Source organism: Papaver somniferum, chromosome 9, assembly GCF_003573695.1.
Source record: "Papaver somniferum cultivar HN1 chromosome 9, ASM357369v1, whole genome shotgun sequence".
Lineage (NCBI taxonomy): Eukaryota > Viridiplantae > Streptophyta > Magnoliopsida > Ranunculales > Papaveraceae > Papaver > Papaver somniferum.
In genome coordinates this window covers 167,900,615-167,922,626 of record NC_039366.1, presented here as the reverse complement: position 1 = coordinate 167,922,626, position 22,012 = coordinate 167,900,615, and the positions used below count along the sequence as shown (strand labels likewise).

Here is a 22,012-nt window from a genome sequence, read left to right as displayed (position 1 = left end):
TTATTTCGAGCATGCCGGTAGTGGAATTAAAACATACAGGAGAATTACATATGATTACCGGCATTGTCGACAGTCATTGTTTAATGCCGGAACAGACAACCGGCGTGCTTTGTTTCAGTAAGTCAATGCCGGTAGAAAAACTGAAACTGAGTTGTCTCACATTCATTTAGTGTGATTTTATGATATAGGTCAAAAGCCAAGGAGGCTAACAAAAGAAAAACTAAAGATGCGGTCACTAAGAGAAGAAGGAAGGACGGTCTTGATACTCCTCAATCTCTCCCTCCCCGAGGGAAAGATGAAGGTCTTAAAAAGCGTTTGGGGGCTGAGACAAGAGGGATAATTTGGGAGAGTGGTGGTGACCGTAGTCGAGCTGTAATCCGTGACCACGATGATCAAGATGAGCAAGATGAAGAGGAAAGTGAGGATGAAGATAATGTGGTTCCTCCAATTCAATTAGCAAGCCAAAGCGAAGTTGGTGGGCCAAGTCAACAACCAACACAAGGCAATGTCAAGAAGGGCAATGGCAAAGTGAAAGTTAAAGGTTCCCACCTTCATCATATTAATGACATGATACCTGACCTTGAACGTGGTAGAATTTGGAGTGAAGCTCCGGAACCGAAAACACTATTTGGATACTTATACATATTCATATTACCCTTTTCTAACTTGATTATATCCAAACCATCCTCTGCAATCTCTACACTTGCACTGTCTTTGATATGTGATGGGAGTTCGTACTTCCTTGGCCTACCCCTTCGCCTTGGAACTAAAACTACATCAACTTTGATATCACTTGGGTTTGTCACCAACTTTGCCTCGTCACCTTGTTGTTCTATGTCACTTGATGATGATACCTTTGGAGGCCTACCCCTTTTCCTTGGAACCTCCGCTAGATCGACTATGGGTATGGCTTCAGAATGCTCACCTTGTTGTTCTTTGTCACTTGATGTTGATACCTTTGGTGGCCTACCCCTTTTCCTTGGAACCTCCGCTAGATCGACTATGGGTATGGCTTCGGAATGCTCATCTTGTTGTTCTTTGTCACTTGATGTTGATACCTTTGGTGGCCTACCCTTTTTCCTTGGAACCTCCGCTAGATCGGCTATGGGTATGGCTTCAGAATGCTCACCTTGTTGTTCTTTGTAACCTGATGTTGATACCTTTGGCGGCCTACCCCTCTTCATTGGAACCTCCGATGAGTTGGCTTTTGGTGTGGATACAGAATCCTTCGTTTGTTGTTGACTTGATAGCGGTTCCTTCCTCGGCCTACCTCTTTTGTTTGGAACCTACGCTTTCACGAACCTTTGTTCCGAAATATCACTTGCGGTTAGATCTCGTTTCTTACTTGCTGCGCGTTCTTCTTCACGTTGAGTCATTCCTTTCAATTCTACCCTTTGTTTTCTCCTTGACGTTTTAGTTTGGGGTCTACCTATTGGATCTCCCTTTCCTGGCTCTTCGCTTTGTGTGATCCATGGACGAGTAATTAGCCTTAGTTGGCTCAACAAGACTTGCCGGCTTACCGAGGTGCCACGTGTGTAAGCTTCGTAGAATTCCTTTGCTTCGTTCGTATCCCATGGAGATTGCCCGGGATCTCCCGAAGGGGGAGGGTCGAAAGATAGTTGCTTCCAAAACGGGTAATATTTTATTGGCTTATACAGCTATACCTAATACCACAATTTTGAAAAACAACAACTTTTTTTTTTTTTTTTGACAAAGGGTAATATTTCAAACATTAGAGAATGGATACATCAGTAGCTAGTTTTACATGTAGAGAAGCTGATGGAACTTGCCACCAATCTCCTGGATTACATGATCTACGGACAGATTTGGCTAAGCAATCTGCCACCTTATTACAAACTCTAGGAACATAAGCACAAGACCAGTTACTATGATGATTACAAAGTTGAACAAACTTATATAACGAAGAAGAAGATTGCCAAGAAGGAAGTAAACCTTCATTGACAGATAACATCACATTTCTACAATCTGACTCAAAGCATAGCTTCTAGCAAAGCCCAACTTTCTGCTTGATGAACATGAGTTACCCTTCGAAGAACTCCCTTTCCTGCGACATATGACCCTGTAGAATTTCTTGTTAGCATAACAATACCTGCCAAATGGAAAGGTTTGTGAAAAGAAGCATCACATTGATTTTTAAAGTGTCTGGTGGCGGGTAAGTCCAATGATGTTCACGCCCTACATAATGACTATTATGAGATGTATGAGATTTTTAGTCACCGAGCACTCAATACTTGAATGCTCTAAATACACGAAGGCGAACTTTATCATTTCAAACAGAAACCCTTTATCCCAAGTTACGTCTCTCATTGAGATTTTGCACAATATCCAAATGAATTTGTGAGATTTTTTCAAGTACCTTAAGGTGTCTCCTATCATAAAAGAAAAAGGCAACATATACTTTTCCCCCCCTTAAATAGTTGTGAGCTTGTAACATAGCTAGCAAGTGATTATGTGCCAAGTGAGTTTGATTGTTTTAAGCAGAGTTGCTAGTACCTTAGTCTTTCTCTATAAATTTGGCAATGACCTATCTGTGTTTCTTCTATTGATGCGAAGACCAGATAAACTGTGTTTATTCACTTATGAAGTGTACTAGTTTGATTCTGTTTCTTTCCAGGGCACAATGGAGCTGGTAAAAGCACAACAATTTCTATGCTAGTTGGCCTTCTTCCTCCTTCTTCCGGGGATGCTCTTGTGTTTGGGAAAAATATCAGAAGTGACATGGTGAGATTTTTGTGTTGCTCTTAAGACATTTTTATCATATATTTTATTGCTTCAGGTGTTCTAAATCAGTAGCCATTTGTCTTTTGAAGAAACCGATGCAAAGTTATTTTCTGCTGTATTACTTTCTAAACAAGGACGTCTTTCATTCGACTAATGTTCAATACCATGGTAAATAGCTAATATGATTACTTGTGACATCATCAACATCGCCTTTACATTGATACTACCGTATCCTTCAATGTGCAAGCTAGAGGAACATTTCTGATGTCCCAATTTGAGTGTTATAACATGCTGTAACATGCTACTATATCACTTACAAAGTTGTAACATGCTGCCGACACATGTCTTTATGAAGCTATGTCTTGTTGAATTACTTATAAGATGTCACCTCAATATTCTACTCCTTTGTTAGCCAGGACCTGTATTCAAATTCATAAGTCCTCCATGTCTGTCTATGTTCTGTACAAAGTCTTTTACCAACTTTGAGCACTTGCTCTTGATTTCCTACTGTTCGTAAGCACCTCTCATGGAGTACGTTTCTTTTATGTTAGTTTTACGGTCTATGCTTAATTTCCTCGTGATGTTTTTGTCATCCCATTTTGATGTCTAAACTGAGGCAATTCCTTACTGTAGGATGAGATAAGGAAGGGATTGGGTGTGTGCCCACAACATGATATTCTCTTTCCTGAATTAACTGTAAGTAGCAAATATTTTAGGAACTTTTTTTTTTTTTTTTTTTTTTTGTTATGGTAGACCTATCACTTTTCAGTTACGGATGCTACCTTTTGAACAAATTATGTGAAAGATACATGCACATTCTGACACTGGCACACCCTGTTTGGTTGGGCCGACAGCTTTTTACCTTATTCTTGTCAGTGCCTTTTCTGCCTCTTGATCAAGTTTGCGTTCTGATTTCAGGTCAAGGAGCATTTGGAATTATTTGCCATTTTGAAGGGTGTTGAAGAAGACTGTGTAGAGAAATCTGTCAGTGAAATGCTTGATGAAGTGAGTTCTCCGTTAGCCGCAGGCTATACCAAGATCTTGCATGGCTCTCTATACAGCTGTTACTTACTTGTTTCACGACGATCTTAGTTGGACGTCTGAACTGATGATATATGTGTCAGGTTGGTTTGACAGATAAGGTTAACACTGTTGTGAGGGCTTTATCTGGTGGCATGAAGAGGAAGCTATCCCTTGGAATTGCTCTTATTGGAAATAGTAAGGTGCATTAAAAATTTAATAAAGACACTGTCAACTCTGATTTTGCTGAAGTTCTAAACAAGATTTTCTCATTCTTCTTTTACAGGTTATCATTCTCGATGAACCTACCAGTGAATGGATCCATACTCGATGCGTTCAACGTGGCAATTAATTAAAAAGATCAAGAAGGGTAGGATAGTATTATTGACAACACACTCTATGGATGAGGCAGACGTGCTAGGGGATCGGATTGCTATCATGGGAAATGGTTCTTTGAGGTGCTGTGGGAGGTATGTTTCAGCAAAAGTTTTTGTTTGCCAGAAATCGATTACAAAATCCTGGTAGTAATGTTTAGAATAATACTAGCATGGTGGATTTTCTTGTTTATATTTTATCAAAAAATAACATGTTTCTTAGAAAACTATAATATAAAATGTTTATTTTGTTTGTTCCATCTCATTAGATTCTTTCGTTAACTGTAACAGTTCTCTTTTCCTGAAACACCAGTACGGGGTTGGCTATACTCTTACTTTAGTAAAGGTTTGTTCCAGTCAGTATCCTTCTTCAGATTGATTTTATTCTCTCATCAGAAAATATATTTGTTTTCCCTGTATTGCTCTTAAGTCTTAACTCCCTAACAGCATTGTTTTCTTTTATGCAGAGTGCACCTGGTGCTTCTGTTGCAACAGACATTGTTTACCGCCATGTTCCGCTTGCAACTCGCTTGACTGATGTAATAATCCGCCCTTACTTTCCACTTTTTTGTATGTCTCTCAAGTAAAATTTGTTAAGCTTGTACTCCCTCATAACACCGAGTTTTATTACATTTTCTTCCCTGAAAGTTCTTTTAGTGGAAACTTGTGGTTTGCTTTTTTAGGTAGTGTTTTTCCATCTTCCTCCTGGTTGAGATGCAGCAAAAAAAGCATATAAGACCTTTTTTAATTCTCTTACACGACTTACCTCCTTTGGTTTCTCTACCTATGTAGCAACGCGGAGTATAGATTATCAGCTTGACTCAAATGCTCAAATTGTCAACACATATTGAATAAAGTTTACTGTTTCCTTTGTATTTCTCTGAAGTTCACGTGCTAGTAGTTGCTTTGACAGTTCATTTGTAATTTTTTTTTCTTCATCCAGGTTGGTACAGAAATTTCATTCAGACTTCCTCTTGCATCATCATCTTCGTTCGAAAGTATGTTCCGTGAAATTGAAAGCTGCACCAGAAGAACTATCACTGACACAGAAACAGGTGGTAGCCATGGAGAGGGTGGTGTTGGCATTCAGAGTTATGGAATCTCTGTTACAACACTGGAGGAGGTCTTCCTTAGAGTTGCAGGATGTGAATTTGATGAGACTGAATATGTTTCACATAATAAAGCTCTTGTTTTAGCCGAATCTATGGTTTCTGAAGCGTCACATCATACTCAGAATAAAGCTTCATCTCCAAAGTTACTTTGGTGGCACTATAAGAATGTTCTAGCTATGATATTTACCATAATGGGAAGAGCTTGCAGTTCGATTTTCAATACAGTTTTTAGTTTCTTAAGTTTCTTAGGCAGCTATAGCTTTTGTATTACCCCAAGGTCTACATTTTGGGTACATTTTAGAGCTCTTCTTATCAAGAGGGCAGTATCTGCCCGGCGAGATCGAAGGACAATCGTCTTTCAGCTTCTTGTTCCTGCCGTCTTCTTGTTTCTCGGCCTTCTTCTAGTTAGGCTTAAGCCACATCCTGACCAGCAGTCTGTGACGTTTACAACTTCGGAGTTTAATCCTCTGTTACAAGGTGGTGGTGGTGGTGGACCAATCACTTTCAATCTATCCAGGCCTGTCGCGGAACTGGTAGGTTATTTCTTGTGGTTAATTTTCATATATAAGCTCTATGTTACCTTGACCAATTTATATGCATCAGAATGAGCCTAGAATGCTCCAACCATCCTACTCCTTTAACATTCATATGCAACTTTTTTCTCAAGCGATGTCATTGCACTTCAGGTTGCACGACATGTTCAAGGGGGTTGGATTCAGAAAGTTGAACCAAGATCTTACAGGTTCCCTCATCCAAGAAGGGCACTAGCTGATGCTATTGAAGTTGCAGGTCCAGAATTGGGCCCATCACTTATTTCAATGAGCGAATATCTAATGACTAGCTTTAATGAGTCATATGAGTCGAGGTATTTTTTTTTTGTAGGTTCTGAGTTTCCGTGTTTGAAGTAATTCTTTCTATCACTTGATTATTCGGTGGCAATTGGAACATGAGAAGGGGTGTTAAATCAAGTCATCCACTCGCACGTTTAACATTTAAGAGTTAACTTCTGCATTTGGTGTGTTTACATTATAAGTCTTATTTATATTTTAGTTCTGTAGGTGATGCATAATCTTCTGCATTTTCAGGTATGGAGCAATCATAATGGATGATCAAAATGATGATGGAAGTTTAGGATATACTGTACTTCACAACTGTTCATGCCAACATGCAGCTCCAACATATATCAATCTGATGAACAGTGCAATTCTGAGGCTTGCAACTCGTAACGAGAACATGACAATCCAAACACGTAATCACCCACTGCCTATGACATCAAGTCAGCACTCACAGCGTTGTGTAAGTTATTTTATCTTCATCAATATGAGTTCTTCTGTCTGATTATCTCATATGCATCTTTCTAGATATTTCGTTATTGCATCAACTTGGGTAATGAGTGAACCAAAATTTTGTATCTTTTTTCTTTTCTTGTATTAATCTGCAGGTGAGTTGTTTCTAATCATTGCAGTCATTTTCAGGGGATTATTTTAATAGCTGCAACTCTGTCATATTTTGTAGGATCTGGATGCATTCTCCGCAGCAATTATTGTTACAATTGCCTTCTCCTTCATTCCTGCCTCATTTGCAGTTTCTATTGTTAAGGTATTACCTTCTCTATTTCCTTCCCTGTTTTAATCTGAATCTTGAAAGTTATACATAATACTGTATATGTTACTGTTCAACCCACCAGAAAGTCATTCTGTAAGCCGTTTCTTGCATTATTCTCTGTTTAGTTAAATCAATTTGGCGGGACAAAATCCTCTCTGTATTGCATATACTAGATGCCCGGGTTAATATATCTTGATGTCGTTATGTATTGACTTAACTGCAAAACATTCTGAGTTTCCAGCGTAGATGAAATCAGGTATCTCAAAGTGTGATGCGTGTGTATTCCACAAGATGTTCTTGAAACATGTTTTACTAAAACATTTCCCGAATAAGTTGCTAGCTTATATAGCACAACAAACTAAAATACATAACATAAAGTAAAAGAGCACCACGATATTATTATTACGGTAATTTGGTCCTTAAATGCCCTTACTGTGTTCTGATATCTTTATCTCTGGTTGAGCGGAAGTCCAAAGCACCACATTAGGGGTTCATATACATCCTCGTTTTGTACTGGTTGTTCCATATCTCTGCATGGTGAATATGAAATGGGTGTAACGAACTCTAGTCTTATGTATTTAGTCTGAGATTTATTGTCGAATTTTTTATTTTACTTCAATCCCATTCCTTAAATTGAAATATCTAGAACTATTTCTTGGCGAAACTTCTATCATATGTATATGCGCATCATCCAATTTGCGTCAAGATTTATAAGCCAAGGAATACCTTTATATATTATTTGCTGCCGTCAAGTATATCATATTTCCTAACTCACAAAATGATACAACGCTGTAAAAGTGCAGAAGATGGGTTGACAGACCAAGTAAAGGTGTAAAATTGTAAAAATATTTCTGTCGGGGATCAAATTTATGTAGAAAGAACAATTAATAGTTTCAAATTTTAATCAATGCAGGAGCGTGAAGTAAAAGCGAAACACCAGCAACTACTTAGTGGGGTATGTGTTTTAGTTCGTTTTAAGTTCTTATTTCTTTATGTTTTACTCCCTCCGTTACTTTTTAATAGGCCAGTTTCTATAAATAAATATTTCAAAAAAATAGGCCAGTTTCCTAATTGGGAAAGTCAAATGTTACTTTAATTTTCTGGGACCATTTTTCTTTTAACTTCTTTTGATGACAAGTGTTATGTGGACCATTTCACTTATTTCTTTGGCTGACAAGTGTCATGGGGACCATTTCACTTCACTTCTTTTATTGACAAGTATGTAGAGGACCACTTTCAATAATTAGTTCTCTTAATTTCCTTAATTTTCTCAAAAAAAAAAACTGGCCTATTAAAAAGTAACGGAGGGAGTATATTGTTCTTATTTCTTTATGTATTTTGACCTTATCTCAGGTTTCTGTACTGTCCTACTGGACTTCAACGTATACATGGGATCTTGCGAGCTTCTTATGTCCTTCGTTTTCGCAATAATTCTCTTTTACATATTCGGTATATGTCAGAACCATCTCCTTTTTTTCTTCTTATTAGTTGTGTATTGTTTTTATTAATCATGTACAGCATTTGATGCCTTCAGCAGTGGCGTGACTGATTCTATATTTCTTTTCAAAATTCATAATTTGTTTGTTTGTTTCCTCATTGATGCATGATGTTGGAATTGGTTCTTTTCAACCAGATTATGGTCAGAGAATTATATAGTAGATTCCTGCTTTTGCAGGTCTGGAGCAGTTTGTAGGAAGTGGTTGTCTATTGCCAACACTTCTCATATTTTTAGAGTTTGGGTTAGCTATTGCATCATCAACATATTGCCTCACTTTCTTTTTCAGCGAACACTCCTCAGCACAGGTTCTCCCTCTGTCTCTGCACACACACACTCACACACATTCATAAGGACACTCTAACGTAGCTCCTGTTATTGCAGAACGTGGTTCTCTTGGTGCATTTTTTCACTGGACTCATTCTTATGATGGTGTCATTTGTTATGGGGATTATAGAATCTACTAAAACCGCAAATTCCATCCTCAAGGTTTGTTATAGCTGTTCAGATGTTTATTCATAGAAACTTTAATTAGTGTTTATACACCTAATATCATCTTGTTACCATCCAGAATTTCTTTAGATTGTCACCCGGGTTTTGCTTTGCGGATGGACTGGCTTCATTGGCTCTTCGACGGCAGGGAATGAAACTTGGATCTGGTGATGGAATCCTTGATTGGAATGTGACTGGTGCTTCAATTTGTTATTTGGGTGTTGAGGTGCAGTGTTCTTCTCCATAGATAAATATGCACCATAGGTAACATTTGTTTAATAGACAGCTAGTAATGCAGTAGAGAGAAAATGAAACATGAAACAATAGAATAACCATAGTACAGAGTTGGTTATAAATTAGAAATATCAATACATAGATTTATCAAATTCTATTGTAAACTAAGCATGAGAATCAGATTTGGTCTTTTGTCTCCCTACCTATAACTCATGTTTTTGTGGATTGGAAGTTGCGTCTTTACATTACATGTTGTGAACCACGCAATGCAAAACACAAAAGCTAGTCAAGGAACTGGTATCATAGTGCTCAAGTCGCTGCCGTTAACCACTCCATACATGAACAGTATGGAGGAGCAAAAACATTATTCTGTGTTTCGATGTTGTGTAAGAGCCGACAGACCAAACTTGCTTCGATTATAATGTGAAAAAGAAAGTACTTTGGTGACGCTACGGCTGCAAAAGCTTCCTTCCCACTCCCTCAGTTTATTTAAAATGTGGATCACATTTTTGTAGCTCCTGCACTTTCAGCTACAGAAATTTGTTTGTCCAATCTCAACATTTAGTAAGATTGTGCAGTTAATTTCTATCAGTCATGATGATCTTTCACATGAAGGATGATTAACCCTTTTATTCTTGCATTTTCTTATCTATGACAGAGTATCGTTTTCTTCCTGCTCACAATTGGGCTCGAAGTCGTACCTTCACACAAGTTAGCATCAATCACAATGAGGGACTGGTGGAGAAGGTTTAGGCAATTCCGATTTAATCCTTCAAACAGTTCTTATGAACCTCTTTTGAATTCATCCTCTGATACTCCTGCACATGATAATGAGAGAGATATAGATGTACAGGCAGAACGAGATAGGGTACTTTCAGGTTCTGTTGACAAAGCCATAATTTACTTGCGCAATCTTCGGAAGGTACTTACCTTTGTTGTTTTTGCCACAATCTTGGTCCACATCTGTAGCATCTCATTGCTCTTTACAGTTTCATTTCTATTTATGCTGCCTCACAAATTTTCACCTAATTCAGGTGTACCCTGGTGGAAGAAATGTTGGCCCAAAAGTTGCAGTTCATCCATTATCTTTCTCTGTTCAAGAAGGAGAATGTTTCGGGTTTTTGGGAACAAATGGGGCAGGGAAGACTACGACTTTGTCAATGCTTTCTGGTATACCGATGTTTTATAATAACTTATGATTCCTCATTCCTGTATATAGTTTTGGTTTTATGCTTTTACTGTTGGATTAGAGGTTTTTACTTTACTTTGCAGGGGAAGAATGCCCAACTGATGGAACAGCATACATCTTTGGCAGTGATATAAGCTTACATCCACAAGCTGCTCGTCGGCATGTAATGTTTGAACCATGGTTTTTCTTCTTCTGTAGTTATCTTGGTTCCTTGTTGAATATTATGTTGATGACATCTTGATCTTTTACATGCCTAGATTGGTTACTGCCCACAGTTTGATGCACTGTTAGAGTTTCTAACTGTCAAAGAGCATCTTGAGCTTTATGCGAGGATAAAGGGGGTCGCTGAATGCAGGATAAAAGATGTATGCTAGACATTCAAATTACTAAATCTGCATTTGATGTTTAAGTTTTTATTGCAGTTAAGAATTTTTGTTTTCTCACCTGGCATTGTAATTTCTAACTTAAGTATCCTCAATTTAGGTTGTGGAGGAAAAAATGGAGGAGTTCGATTTGTGGAAGCATGGGAATAAACCATCATACTCACTTAGTGGAGGAAACAAGCGCAAATTATCTGTTGCAATTGCAACGATTGGAGATCCTCCTATTGTTATTCTTGATGAACCATCTACAGGTCTTCTCTCCTACCAGTTGATCATTTCTAATGATAGGATAGATATCCTTTAGAGAACTTTGACAGTAACACTGCATATTTTGAACTACACCATCTGTACTTCTTGAGAACTTACTCATAGTTCTATTGGGACTGCATTTATTAAGTACAAGCTGTCTCTTGCCATATTCTAGTGTCATATTTTATTTGATAACATTCTCATAGATGTCATATTGATGCCACTGCATATGGCCCTTTGATGAACAATTAAGTTAAAGATTAAGAATAACGACTAAAATACACTATATCATCGCTGTGTAACAGAGTTCGCTTTTCGTTTGATTCCATCTAATATCTGTGTTGGCTGCTTAGGTATGGATCCCCTTGCCAAAAGATTCATGTGGGAAGTTATATCTCGTCTATCAACCAGACTGGGGAAGACGGCAGTTATCCTAACCACCCATAGTATGAATGAGGCTCAAGCACTATGCACAAGGATTGGAATAATGGTACCTTGTAGTAGTATCGTCTTTTATATCTACATGCGTGCATCAACTTAATGATTAACAACAGCGTGGTCTTTTTTTCCTAGGTTGGTGGCAAGCTAAGATGTATTGGAAGCCCTCAGCATCTTAAAAGCCGTTTTGGAAATCACCTTGAGTTGGAGGTATTTCAAGTTTTTTATCGAGTTCTGGGTGTATCTTGTTTTATGTGTGAAATGTGGTAATATGTGTAGAAATTATGTTCTTCCAGATACCATGACCTGTTTGTGCGTTCTCAGGTAAAACCTACCGAAGTTAGCTCTGAGGAGATGGATAAACTTTGTAGAAGAATCCAAGGGAGGCTTTTTGACTTGCCATTGCATCCACGGGGAATATTTAGTGACCTTGAAGTTTGTATAGGAGGAAGTGACTCCATAACATCGGAGAATGTATCACTGGCAGAGATTAGTTTGACCGAGGAAATGATGATTATAGTTGGATACTGGCTTGGCAATGCAGAAAGAATAAGGACTCTCGTATCCGCTGCACTCGTTACTGATGGTGTGTTTGGTGAGCAGCTAGCAGAGCAGCTAATGCGTGATGGTAAGTCCAGCGCTTGCCTGCTTCTGCTTTTGATCTCTACCTAAGTATCTCTATATCACCACCATTTTGAGCTTGTTGCCAAAGTGCCTGAAACTATCATTTCGGTTTCTTTTGGGTATATGCTTTTTATCTTTTTCACTTTACACCCATCTTCACTCAGTTTCAATGGCTACATGCTTTGATAAGTGAATTTTGCTGGAGGTACCACATCCATTTCTGACGTAGTGGAATTCTTTAGGCCACATCTGTTTCTGCAGTCTTTAACGCATGACTTGCCGTTGGACGTTGAATAGAATGGAAACGTCTTTCACGATGATGAATCTTACTTTTCAAATATTGACCTTGCTCCATGTTGATATGTAGGTGGCATCCCACTACCCATATTCTCTGAATGGTGGTTACTTAAAGAAAAGTTCTCAGTGATTGATTCATTTCTCCAATGCTCATTTCCTGGAGCGACATTTCATGGATGCAACGGATTAAGTGTCAAATATCAGGTGACCTCCTTTTGGCACTTCCCTTGGTGATACTTGCACCATATTATAATTGACAAAAACAAGCGGACTGTAATGTAGTAGGAAATGAACAGCCGTGCTACACTTACCGAGGGCTGGGTCCCATGGTTTGTTCCGCATGAAACAGCCCCTGAGACCCTCCAACCATGGACTAGCAGGGGCGGTTTTTGTGTTGGTTGGGACCCAGGGCCATGTCACGCGACAAACAACCCATGGTAAGGTTAGCATTTCTGGGAAATGAATTGCACCACAGGCATGAAAAGCTGCCCCTTATAATATATATATATATATATATATATATATATATATAGATAGATAGATAGATAGCACGGAATCCTTTTAGTTCCATGCTACTAATACTGTCAAAGATGTGGAATTGTCTGCTATCTGCATGTGTTCAGTAACTTGGTTTATTCAACCATTGTGATCTTGACCCACAATTCCAATTGCAGCTGCCATATGGAGAGGAATCTTCACTAGCGGATATTTTTGGACACCTGGAAAGAAATATGTAAGTCTAGTATCTATAAGAAATGAGTAACTTGTTGAAAATTCTTCGTATAGACGTGTTCTTCTTTCTCATTTTTTTCATTCAAATTGTTCAGAAATCAACTAGGAGTCGCTGAGTACAGTATCAGCCAATCCACACTGGAGACCATTTTTAATCATTTTGCTGCTATACCTTAGCTTTGGGGAAGAGCCGGTATTAAATACAAGCCAGCCATCTAAAGCATCATATAGAGCTCCGTCTTTTATGTTTCTTTCTTTTCTTGGTTGTTATCTGATGTATATGATCTAGTTTTTCTTTTCGGGCCAATTACACAATGGTCGTACTTTTTGTAATTCATTCCCAAAATGGTATTACTTTTTGTAATTCGTTCACAAAATGCTCACACTTCCATCGTATTTAACACTTCTGAATAAAAACTTATGAATAAAACAGTGTTAATTTTTCTCAAAATACCCTTTCCCAAAATACTCCCATTTAACTAATTGGTTGAGTTGGTGGTGGAAGCTTAAAAATCTTCGCTAAACCTCAGAGGGAAAGCGATGAACCCTTTGGGTGAATGCGGTTTAACGATCCTGAATGCGATATAACGATATGTAAGCGGCGGCATCACCATCGTCAAAAAAATTACAATGAAGTTAAAATTTGAACTTATGTATGGAAAGATACGTAGGTGATTTTATTAACATCTATAACCGTGAGTTACCACTTAACTCTATACTTAACGAAAATATGGCCATTTTGTTAATAGTTGGTAACAATATGACTGTTTCGTAAATCGGGTTTTTATAGTAGGCGTGTATTGTAGATTTTCCTTTTTCTTTTTGTTTTAGTGATAACCCGTACTGTAACGGTACTGGTTTGATCGTGTTTTCTTGTGTTAAAAGAAATATTTATTGTGCAGCCGCCTAATTATGAGATGGTTACATTTTGTATTGTGCAGATCTAATACCCATATGAACACACTAAATTCAACTCCTCTACATGACTGAAAAAACGACTATCTTGTCCCTAATATATACATAAGATTTTATGAAGTTAAACAAATTACAATTAACCAAAGAGACTTAGTTGGAAAATCCTTGACGACGCTAACAAGTATCTACGACTATTCATGATCAGATTACTTTTTTCATGGCCGGATTACTCCCAAATCAACCGGCAACTCACTTAAACACCAGCATCGTAAAGTATAATGCAATCGTAATATCTTTATAGCTATTATAATTAGCCGAATATATGCCACAAACAATAGACAAAGTTAATAAAATGCAATTATTACAGACCCTAGGACGTATAACGACACAAAAAAGACAAATCATTTGATATTTCTGACCAAAAATCTAAACTTGTAATCTAGTGGATGCTTTTCATCACATCATTTTTTTTAACTTATATGTTGGTAGAGTCTGACGTACCATCCAAGTTTTCAGCAAAGGACGATGGATACTAAAATGAAAAGAAACAAATGGAAAGAAAATACACATAATTCATTTTTCAAAATGATAGGAGATTACTATCTAAAAAACTTTGTATCTTCGTTTATTTTTACTCTATAAGATCCACACAGTAGAAACTGATACTCAAATCATATGAAATCAAATCTTGGTATCCCCGATTGAGAAAAGCAAAAAATGAAGTTAGTCTTATTTTGTTTAATTAAGAATACACTTTCATTAATAATACATTAGAGAAAATGATTACCTAAGAAGCTACCTGTTAGAGCATTGCTCGGTCGAACTCGCATGCGTTGCTATCTCAAGCATGTTTGTCAATGTTAGTGATCAAAACTATAAGTCTTGATTTCTACCCTATATAGCTAAAGGTCCCGGACTAGGATAGAAAGTGTAGTTGAGCTCAAGCCTCCATGGCAATCATCATACAAGACGAAGGACTACTCAAGGAACTGGTGGAACTTTATCGACTAAAAGGTATGTGGAGACTTGAACTTATCTGTCACTCAAAAGTCTATTTACTCTATCTCCTATTCTTGAGACAAGTCCGAGAACTCAGTCCGCGAACTAGCGGAAGTTCTCGACCCGAGAATTTTGCTGGAGTTTGTGAACTCCTTCTGTGAGCTTAAGTCCGCGAACCCAGTCCGCGAACTTGAGTAGGTTATATCTAAAATCGGTTGTTCTTGAACTCATGTTTATATAAACTAAGGAATGCTTTTGCAAACCGTGGCTATAAAGTTCATGAACCGATTCGAGTGAATCAAACCGTTTTTGCTTCGATTGTGTCTTGTGTAGTTACATAAGATCTAAGAAATTGACCAACTCTCTAACTAGTTCATTTGAGTCATTTGGACTAGTTATGGTGAAGAAGAATATGGTGGATATGAAAGTGATCATATGGATAACCATTTGGTTAATTATTGTTGAACCAACAAATGTTAATGTTTCGGAACGGTTACACAAACCCAAAATTGGACATTTCATTTGTGTATAACAAGCTAAGTTTTCGATCCAACGATTGAGAAATATTAGCTTGAATCTAATCAGGTTTTCATCTAACGGTGAATACTGAATGCTTTGTTACCAAGGTAACATTGATTGCAAACCCAGATTTGAAAGACTATATAAGGGAGAACTCTAGCAACTGGGAAACCTAATCCCCACACCTTACGTGTGATACTAGTTGCATAAGCTAGAGTCGATTCTCCTTTAACCTTTGGTTTCTTCTTCTAAACCAGGTTAACGACTTAAAGACTTCATTGGGATTGTGAAGCCAGACCTATACTACTTTTATTTTAGTTGTGTGATCTGATCTTGTTGTTTCTATCGTTACGAGTACAATTGTAATAATTTTCTTGAGATTTTATATCTCCGACAGGCAAGATAGAAAAGTAATCACAAACACTTTGTCTCATCGTTTGTGATTCCACAATATCTTTTTTCGCTACGTCGATTAAGATTATTGTGAGGTGATTGATAACACTAGGTTGTTCTTTGGGAATATAAGTCCGGTTTATCAATTGGTTCATGTTCACCTTGATTTATCAAAAGACGGAACAAAACTCGTACGTATATTCGTGGGAGACGGATTTATCTATTACCGCAGACTTTTCTGTGTGTTACAGATTTGTTTATTAAAGTCTTCGACTTTGGGTCGTAGCAACTCTTAGTTGTGGGTGAGATCAGCTAAGGGAATCAAGTACGTAGTATCCTGCTGGGATCATAGGCGTAGGAGCATAATTGTACCTTGGATCAGTGTGAGATTGATTGGGGTTCAACTACAGTCCAAACCGAAGTTAGTTTGGAGTAAGCTAGTGTCTTTAGTGGCTTAATATAGTGTGTGTTCAATCCGGACTAGGTCCCGGGGTTTTTCTGCATTTGCGGTCTCCTCGTTAAAAAAATTCTGGTGTCTGTGTTATTTATTTTCCGCATTATATTTTGTTATATAATTGAAATATCACAGGTTGTGCGTTGTTCAATCAATTAGAATATCTGACCTTTTGGTTGTTGATTTAAATCGATTGACACTTGGATATTGGTCTTTGGTACCATCCAAGTTATCTCTCTAGTATATGATAAAGACTCGAAGATTTCTATTTGCTTGAGTATATATCAAATCGAGAGATTGAGATATAAACTCTTTGATATACTTTTATCTAAATTGAGTCTTCCTGTCTAGTTGATTCTCTGGAAAGTATATTGTAGTTTTTCCATACAGATTGCTAATCGAATTGTTGGGTGTGGTTGTTGTACCCCTGCTTTTTCAATTGGTATTAGAGCAGGAAAACACGTTCAAGACCTCACAAGTCTGTGTTTGTAGCGATCTGAGGATGGACGATAGTATCTCTGATAAACACGTCACCAGTAATAAAGGCTCTGTCTTTTCTAATTCTATTAAATAGAAAGATTCTTCAATCTCGAATATAGACGAACCATGTGTTCCAACAAGACAAACAGGTACCGACATGTGTATTTTCGATTACCCTTTAAAATAGTCTATATCTCTAAATGAACGAGAAACAGCTGAAGAGAGTGTCTTGATTCTAAATCTCGCTAGAATCCAAGCTGATAGATTTAATCGGTTAAAACACCATGTCGATGTTCTGCTTGGTGTAATAAGAGACTGCAAATTCAAAGAAAATACTGAAGATCATTCTTCATGTATGACTCTTGAGGCTAGCCTCAAAAAGGATGCTTTGGAAATTGAACATCGCTTGAGTAAACTCTTTATTCAAGGATGATCTAAGCAATCTAATATACCAAGTACTTCTGCTACACCTGAAAACGTTCCAGCTCCAGAAGTAAAATTGAAATCCCTTCTTGTTAAAAAGAATGTGTCTGAATTTCCCATTGATCAAGGATGTTCCACATCACATGGAAGGAATAAATCTCCTAACTAGGTTGTTAAGACTACTTTGTCTAATCACTCTTGTGATCAGAAAGTATGGCTCCTTTGCGATGCAAAAGGCTCTGCTAAACAAAAGAGAAACTCTAGGTTGAATAAAACCTCCTTGGTTCAACTTCAACACACCTTAGACTTAATTCTCAAAGGTGTAACTGACATTCGTATGTATAAACCAGTTGGTTTTCGTACTTACCCTGTGTATGTTACCAGGAAAGTCAGTTCAATGAGTTCCTCAAATGCTCTAAAGCAGAATAGATGTCTTAACAAGAATCATCCAAGGAAGGATCAAGTCGTTTCCTCTGGAAATAACATTTCCCTTAATGTGAACGATATTCTAGAAGAAAGAAGAAAAATTGATGATAAGAGAAATAACCTGATGGAGATAATTGAAGGATATAAAGAAATTATCGACATGTTGTCATCCTCCGCAAGTCAAAATTCTTCTGGTAAGAACTCTAACTATGTCTCATATTTTGATGACAACAAGTTTTATGATAATTTCTCACATAAAAAGGGATATCTTTCTAGATTCAGAATGAAAAAGAGACTCGATCATAAACGCAGTTCTTTTAATGAGCTTAGAGCTACTTGTGCTAATTAATCACAAGGGTCAAGAACTTGCTCATAAAAATCCCGTTGAGCAAGATGTGTAAAAATCAGGTATACTATGACAATTTGGTGTTCTGCTTAGTTAAGCTATCCTCTTATCGTTTATAGCTAAACTAGTGCCTGCAGACAATATTGCCTAAGATGTATTTTTGTTATATCGTTTCTTTCTTTATGCAATTCTTTTGCAACTATGTGGTATGCTACACTTGTGCTCTTAATTACTTCTATGGCTAGGAATTTACTGAGCCATTCATGAATTTTTCATGTAGCAAAAGTCCTTTTGTTGTTTTATTCCTTATGGGCCATGTTGTATTCGTATGTGTACACGGGTTACCATCACGAGTCAACGGTTTGTAAACCCTAAAGGTCTTCTTCCCTAAGAAACCATATAAATACCAAACCTCTGAGTCACGTTTGCGTACTCTAGGTTATTTTGGTTTATCAAGAATGTCGTCCTCTTCACAAATGTGTGGTTTTGCTAAAGACTTTCTTGACAAAGGTATTGGTTTTGAATCCGAAGGGAGGAAGAAAAGAACCCTTGTAGATGAAAATCATCCTAATGCCTCATGTTACTATGCATATACTCATGAGAATGTTGAAAATGATGATATGATTTCTGCTGAAGTGGTCCATGACTTCCTTAAGTATTTTGAGGAAGCAAAACTGCAGCTCGTTGATACTCTGAAAAATCTTGATGTGTTGAAAACTGAGTTGAAAAAGGTTTCAACTGACCTTGGTCTCATGAAATCTCACATCAATGATCTTCATAAAGAGAATCTCTTCTCTGAAGATGCAATGGATGCTGCTAATCACAAGCTCAAAGACGCCAAGACTCGTGAGGATCCTGAACCGTCTATTTGACCTTAGTTCGTGTTCAACCATGGCACCGGAGTCTGCTTTTGTTCCTTAGCTTGTTGATTTCTTTTTTTTTTGCCTAGTAAATCTTCTATTTCATTTGTTTTTTTAGAAGAATAACTAGAATTTAGAATAGGCATTATTGTGATTACACATAGCTATGTCCAACGTTTTCGTCTTCATTTTTTAGATTTATTGGTTTAAATTTTAAATTTGTTTTGAAGATGATTTTTGCAGTATTAATCTTTGTGGTTTTATATATTGCAATTGTTTATGGGATTTGTGTGTTTACGTCCGTGAACTTGACTATCCCATATCTTGTCAAAAGTAAAATCTTTCGTATGTCGATATTCATGTATTGATAAAAGAATGAATGGACTTTTGGCAAATACAAAAGTTAAGCCTATATTGTCAATTATTGATGGAAGATAGGTTAAAATCTTTTGTTTTCAAGGATTATGTCTATTGTATGTCATTGTGCAAATAGTGATGGAAAATAGAATGAATCCTTGTGTATTCCGCAGTAATTGATCTTTCCTGATCCATATTTTATGTATTACTGTGAGGCTCCGTAAAGTGTCTTATGTTGAGCATTAAATAACCAAGTTGATTATATTTGATTAACTATGTTGTTGTTCCGTGAGGTACTTTATGTCGAGCATTTTCAACTAAATTAATCTTCTTGTTTGGTTATTTAGTTGTTGCTCCGTAAGTTTTCTTATGTCGAGCATGACCAATTAAATTGATTACTTTTGTGATTAGTTTGGTTGTATATTTCAATTAGATTAATTATGGGTTCTCTTGTAAATAATCTAATTGTATATTTTTGAGTCTCCATAAGTTCACTTATGTTTGAGCATTTTCGATTAAATTAATCATGGGTTCTCTTGTGGTTAGTTTAATTGAGTATTTTGGATTCAAATTCATACTTGTATGTGATTTGTTATGTCCAAAGAAATCCTTCTTTTCTTTCGAAATTAAGGTCGCTCTTGTTGTTCTTTCGGGAATGACATTTAATGGGGGAGAGTTCTTTTGAACTTGCGCTTAATTGCCAAATCTTTGTGGGGAGTACGGCTGTGGAATATTATAGGGGTTATCTTGTATCTTTACAAACTCCTTGATGAATGCATTTAGCTTCGGCTTTATGATTGCATCTAAATAAGATGATATACCTTTGCTTCCTTTTGGTCATGAAATATCTCTTTCGGAAATTTCATTAAGATCACGCTCTTGTACCTTTGCCAATTTTATTTACAAAAATGGGGAGAATTGATATGTAGTTCACACTACAAATACATATGGTTTTCGGATCATTATGTAAGGGGGAGTGGTCTCCATGTGAGATGGAGTATTGACTAATGGGGAGTGATACATATCACCATAGTATTATTGTTGAAGTTGTGATACAATTGAACTTTGACGTTGTGTAATGATACTATGACACTGTATAACAATGATTGAGAACTATTGTTTTCTTGTTGTTATAGCTACGGATTTTCAACAACGATGATGCTAAACTTACAACCTTTGGGATCATTGGAGTACTTGGAAGTGACGAAGATTTCGAGTAATGTTGAAGATTAGGCATGTGGAATAGGAGCTACAAAAGTTAATTTATTTATTTTTTGTATTCCATATGTATTAATAGTTTTGCTACTAAAATTGACAAAGGGGGAGATTGTTAGAGCATTGCTCGGTCGAACTCGCATGTGTTGTTGTCTCAAGCATGTTTGTCAATGTTAGTGATCAAAACTATAAGTCTTGATTTCTAGCCTATATAGATAAAGGTCTCGGACTAGGATAGAAAGTGTAGTTGAGCTCAAGACTCCATGGCAATCATCATACAAGACGAAGGACTACTCAAGGAACTGGTGGAACTTCATCGACTAAAAGGTATGTGGAGACTTGAACTTATCTGTCACTCAAAAGTCTATTTACTCTATCTCCTATTCTTGATACAAAAGTCGTGTTGATATATAGACTTTCATTATACACATTTTCTATTTCGAGCCGAGTTTATCTCGCCTATCTATTTCTCGAAATATGTGTTGGTAAGCTTTCACTTTAGCCAAATTCATCTTTACCTAGTGACGAAAGTCATGTTATGTTTCAATCACTTTAGAAATTTCTCTGACGAAAAATGGTCTGTGAATAACTGAAAAAGCGGGGGTACAACAACCACACCCAATATTTCGCTTAGCAATCTGTATGGACAAACTCATTCTAGATAAAAGTATATCAAAGAGTTTATATCTCAATCTCTCAATTTGATATATACTCAAGCAAATAGAAATCTGCGAGTCTTTATCAAATACTAGAGAGATAACTTGGATGGTACCAAAGACCAACATCCAAGTGTCAATCAATTTAAATCAACAACCAAAAGGTCGGATATTCTAATTGATTGAACAACACACAACCTGTGATATTTCAGTTATAGAACAAAATATAATGCGGAAAAGAAATAACACAGACACCAGAATTTTGTTAACGAGGAAACCGCAAATGCAGAAAAACCCCGGGACCTAGTCCAGATTGAACACACACTGTATTAAGCCGCTAAATACACTAGACTACTCCAAACTAACTTCGGTCTGGATTATAGTTGAACCCCAATCAATCTCACACTGATCCAAGGTACAGTTATGCTCCTACGCCTCTGATCCCAGCAGGATGCTACGTACTTGATTCCCTTAGATGATCTCACCCACAACTAAGACTTGCTACGACCCAAAGTCGAAGACTTTAGTAAAAAAATATGTATCACACAGAAAAGTCTACGGTAATAGGTAAATCCGTCTCCCACGAATATACCTACGAGTTTTGTTTCGTCTTTTGATAAATCAAGGTGAACATGAACCAATTGATAAACCAGACTTATATTCCCAAAGAACAACCTAGTGTTATAAATCACCTCACAATAATCTTAATCGACGTAGCGAAAAAAGATATTGTGGAATCACAAACGATGAGACAAAGTGTTTGTGATTACTTTTCTATCTTGCCTATCGGAGATATAAATCTCGAGCCAATTATTACAATTGTACACGTAACGATAGAAACAACAAGATAAGATCACACAACTACAAGAAAAGTAGTATCGGTCTGGCTTCACAATCCCAATGAAGTCTTTAAGTCGTTAACCTGGTTTAGAAGAATAAACCAAAGGTTAAAGGAGAATCGACTCTAGCTTAGCACAACTAGT

General features: G+C 37.1%; 1 pseudogene; it reads left to right on the top strand.

Moving 5' to 3' along the window:
• Positions 1–2,203: 2,203 nt before the first annotated feature.
• LOC113312841 lies at positions 2,204–13,381 on the top strand (annotated as a pseudogene).
• The last annotated feature ends 8,631 nt before the right edge of the window (positions 13,382–22,012 follow it).